The sequence below is a fragment of the Gossypium hirsutum genome, chromosome D13 (assembly GCF_007990345.1).
Source record: "Gossypium hirsutum isolate 1008001.06 chromosome D13, Gossypium_hirsutum_v2.1, whole genome shotgun sequence".
NCBI lineage: Eukaryota > Viridiplantae > Streptophyta > Magnoliopsida > Malvales > Malvaceae > Gossypium > Gossypium hirsutum.
Genome location: NC_053449.1, coordinates 63,495,794 through 63,501,183, shown reverse-complemented (window position 1 = coordinate 63,501,183; position 5,390 = coordinate 63,495,794). Strand labels below are relative to the sequence as shown.

General features: G+C 29.4%; 1 pseudogene; it reads right to left on the bottom strand.

Moving 5' to 3' along the window:
• Positions 1 to 308: 308 nt before the first annotated feature.
• LOC107943693 (epoxide hydrolase A-like) lies at positions 309 to 3,562 on the bottom strand (annotated as a pseudogene).
• Between the last annotated feature and the right edge of the window lie 1,828 nt (positions 3,563 to 5,390).

Below are 5,390 nucleotides of genomic sequence, written 5' to 3'. Positions count from 1 at the left end.
GGTAGTTTACCCTAATTAATATGATAAAAAGGGATCAATTAAAACGTTTTCAGGATCAATTTAGAATTAAATCTATTGTTTGAAGAATTAACCAAAAAAATATTAGCATTAAAGTTTTTCAAATCAAACCATGTTTCTAAAGCATGATTTCAAGTCAAAACAATAGTAAAAAAGGACTTTTTCTTTCTTTAATCAAACAATGTTTTTTATAGTGAGATTTTAACATAAGTTAAAACGTCAAAGTTTTTTACTTTTAAGTGCATATTTTATTTTTTTCAAAAAGTATGTTCTGATAACACTTTTCAACGTAAATAATAAATAAGCCTTTCCTCACTTGGATTTTAGCCAAGTTTTTTATTACACTAAAGGCTTGAAATACATGATTTTTTTATGGTAAAAATACCATAGATACCCCTATATTAAGAGTAAGATGGCATATTACCCTATTTACTAAAAAATGAGCAAATTAATTCTTGTACATTAAATTAAAGAATCAATTAATTTTTTCAATTAAATTTTTTTATCCATTTCTACTATTAAAAACTGGTGTGGCTAACAAAATAATCAAATTGTTACACAAGGATCAATTTTAACAGTAGAAGTGGATGAAATTTTTAACAAAAAGACTAATTTATTCTTTGACCTAGCATATAAAAACTAATTTGCTCATTTTTTTAGTAGAGAGAACAAGATGCAATTCAACTCCTAGTATAAGGACTTTCACAGTACTTTTACCAAATTTTTATTTATTTTTTCAATGGAATTGGCAAAAGAAATCATATATGTGGCTGCTAATCTCTTCTGGTTTTTCATGTTAATGAAATGGCTGACACCTTTCATTACCACAACTTGCTCCAAAGATGGCACATCTTCTTTGAACCTACCATTGTGAATGTATTCTTTCATCCCTGGCATACCATAAGCCAAATCCTTATCACCTACAATGAACTTAGCTGGTGTTTTGATCTTACTACCCACTCATGGTCCCAACAGCTCCCAATTCCTGCCAACAAAACAAAACACACCCAAAATACAATCTCAACATCACCTACTCAACAAACAAATTTGTCAATATTGCTATTTTGGATTCGAGTTCCTATGGATTTGAAACTTGGATTTTTTGAGTTAGGTCATTATGTGTTTGGATCAGAATTGGGTTGGTTAGGGTTATGTGTTCGAATCATTTAGCATGAGGAGTTGTCTTTTTGATCATGTTGGATTTAGATTGTTTCAAGTCCGAGTCATTTTAGTTTTAAGATTTTTAATATTTACAGTAAATTTGAATTGAGTCAGGCTTGAATTTGGATTGATCTGATTGAGCTTGAATTAGAATTGACAAGTCTAACCTTATCCAACACTTTATGAGAACAAAGAAAAAGCTTATAGGTGCACATACTCGAATAATTATTAATAAAATAATCATGGAAGTTTAAGAGTCAGATTGCATTTATCACTTCTACTAAAAAAATAGGCAAATTAGTCCCTGCATGTCAATTTAAAGAGCAATTTGGTCCTTTTTGATAAAAATTTTATTGTACGGTTAAAAACTGGTATGGTAGACAAAAAAACCAAATTGTGATATGTAGCATATGTGATATGTAGCATACCTCATATATCTCATTCTGACATATAAAGATCTATTTTTAACAATAGAAATAGATGAAACTTTTAACGGAATGGCTGGCTTGCTCTTTAATTTAATGTATAATGATTAATTTTCTATTTTTCAGTAGAAGGGACAAAATGCAATCCCACTCCTAATATAAGACATCTATCCTATGGTACTTTTACCAACAATTATCCCATATATACATGTACACATACCTGCCAAGGTTTCTGTAATAGTTGATTGGACAAGTGAAGCCAGTTTTCTGGAATACAGTGACATAGTAATTGGCTTCTTCCTCAGACAACCAAGAAGGCAATGTAATCTGTTCATCTAATGGACGTTTGAATAGTTTCCCTTTTGGCAACAAAACTGGAAAATCACACAAATATTCCTTCACAACTCTCTCCACTCCAACCTCTGCAAATTCACCTTCTATTTCTCCATATTCCTGTAATTGTATTAATATACGTATACACATATATATACATCAAACAATCTTCTCAGTTCCAATAATAAAACCTTGCCAAATCCAATGCAAAATCGAATTGAAATCCGGGATTTAAATTCTGGTCATGGATGCAGATATCATCATTAAAATTAAGGAAAAAAAAATCTAAATAGCAAATAAGAACTTTGTATGTAACTTGTATTCTTCATAATTCTACTTGAAATATTGTATAAAACCTCATCAAACCCGGGATTTAAATTGCGGTTGCCGATAAGGACAACGTAGTTAGTTAAGATAAACATTGGTTCCATAGCTGAAAAAGTTGAAATCTAGAGGGAGTACATATACATGGTTTAATATAATTTTTAGTATTTTTTCTGAGGTTCACTTTGGTATTTAAATTTTACAATTAAATTCATTTTGATCATTGAATTTGGATTTCATCAAAATTTTGTTGATGTGACACTATGAAGAGTGTCAAGTCACATTTGGCAAGTTTAAGAATCAAAATAGACTTAATGGACAAGTTTAGGTATTAAAGTGGACCAAAACAAATATAAATACCAAAATAAACGTAATTATAAAATTCAGGGACTAAAAGTATAAAACCTGGACATATCTAATGCAAAATTAGATTCGGGATTTAAATTACAGATATGAAAAAACGATTTATAAATCTAAGGTGTTTGGTAATCAAACTGGACTTAGTTGACAAGTTTAGGAATAAAAGTGGAAAAGAAAACAGATACCAAAATGAACCTAATTATAAAATTCAGGTACTAAAAGTTATATTAACTCTCTACATATGAATCCTGGTCAAATCTAGCACAACATAGATTTTATAGCAAAAAAAAAAAAGAAAAAAAATGTCAAAACCGTAAAATAATTATTTCTGTATCTAAGGTGTTTGATAAAATTACCTGAAATCTAGATATGTAATAATCGTCACCGTAAACAGCTTTCCAGACATCAACGGGATTAATTTCCCGATCAAACCTTATAAACGGCACGCTTAAATTCACCAAAGCTTTCACTTTATCAGGCCTAAACAGACACAATAATCAAGCCATGTAAGCTCCCCAGTCATGCCCAAAAACAAACACCTTTCCTACATCCGGATCCAATACGTCTATCAGCTCCACCAAATCGCCGATTATGTGGAAACAAGTATAACTTTCGACTGACTCGGGAGCATCCGAGTCACCGTAGCCTCTCAAATCGGGAGCAACGGCTCTGTAACCCATGGAAGATAAAGCGAGGATTTGGTGACGCCATGAATACCAAAGCTCAGGGAAGCCATGGAGGAAAAGGATGACTGGACCTTCACCTTTTTCTGCTACGTGAATGTTTATGCCATTCACTTTAATCATTCGGTGCTCTATCCCTTCCATTGTTATTGCTTAACTCTCGTAAATACCTTGAGTTTTCTGGTTTTCTACATCCTCTTCTTCGTGTGTTGTTTTTATAGTACTGATAATAATGGGCAAACTACTCACCTCACCATTAATTTTCTTTTTTCGCCCAACTGGGGGGTTAACCAATCATATTTTATATTTTACCTCAATTTAAAAAATTTTCGAATAAGTTTAGTAGCATAGAATTCGAATCGAATCGGATATATTTGCTCGATTTAAACTTAAAAAAATAACTTTGAGTCTTCGTAATACTGTTATCTACCATAATCAAATTTGTTATTTACTTTTATCACTTCATAATTTTTTATTAATATTTTATATACGAGTTAGCTTCTTTGCTTACTAGTTACTTCAATTATCTTCTATTCTTATCATTATATATTTTGAAATTAAAAATATATTAAATATAAAAATATAATTTTTAATAAAAATTATTTTAAAGATAAAATGTGAAATTGATACCAACATAAAAATTTTAACATAGATATTTTATGACATCATTAATAATTTAATTTTAATATAAATATTCAATATGAGTAAAAACTCAATAATATAAATAGTATATTAAATAAAATGACCTCAAATTAAATTGCATTTGAAATAACAATGTTATGGATATCACTAGGATAATCCATATCAAAATTCTAAGTTACAACACTATATATAAATAAAATTATTATTTGAGTTTAGGGATTTTTTTTGGATGATTTTGATTTGGTTTAAAGGGTGAGAAGTAAAAGCTTAGGGGAAATATAAAAAGTTTTGAGGTTTTTTGGGGTAGATGGGGATGGGACGGAAGAGAAATAAAAGTTTTGAAGGGTTTTGAAGAATAAAATTTTTGGGGAAAATAAATGGGGTGAGAAAAATTTTAGAGGGAAAATATTTAAAAAAATTGTGAAGAAATGAGTTTGGGGTAGATGGGGGTGGGGTGAGATGAGAGGTGAGTAAAAGTTGTGGGGGGAAGTAGGAAGGAGTAAAAAATTTGGAGGAAAAGTAAGAATAAGTAAAAGTTTTGTAAGAAAAGTAAAAATGTTTGGGGGTTTGGGGTAAAAAAATAAAATATTATAATTTGATATTTAGTTTATTCGAATTATTTAAGTTATTTGAATTCGAAAACTCAACTTGATTTGAACTCGAAATTCAAAAAAAATATTCGAATAACTCAATTCGTTTAACTCAAAATTTAGACTTTTTTCGATTTTTTCGAGTCGAATCAAGTTTTGCTCACCCCTACACCCAACTAGACCGACTATTACATTTGGTTAAATTGTACTATTAGTCCTGTAGTTTGCAAAAGTTAAGAATTTAATCCATATACTTTAATTTGGTTATTTTTAGTCCTATACTTTCCAAACTTTAAATTTTTTATCATCACCAAACATAACTGTTAAATTCATTAAGTTTTACTATTTCCAATATCTAAAGCGTTGAATATTATCATATGTGCAATGCCATGTTAGCTTATTATTTTAACGTATTACTCATAAAATCCAATTAATGGATTAATGATTGTCATTTGCATCAATATTAAAATTTCAAAATTCGAAAGGCATAGGGGCTTAGAATGGTCTAATTAGAGAATATTGATTAAATCTTTAGCTGTATGCATAGTACAAGGCTAGTATTTGAATTTAACCAAACAACTTCAACTATTGTAGTTTGAGTCATGACTTAAAATTTCATGTTTTGAAAAGTATAGATACTACAATTGATCAATTAGAAAAGTATAATGATTAAAACTGATTAAATTAAAGTATAGGGGCTAAATCCATAACTTTTGCAAAGTATAGGGATTGATAGAAAATTTTAACCATTAAATTTTGTCTTTTTTGTCAGTATCTAACTAACGTAAAAATGGAAACACTAAAAAAATTATGATAGTTGGGTGACCAAAAAAGACAAAATTCAATAATTGGAT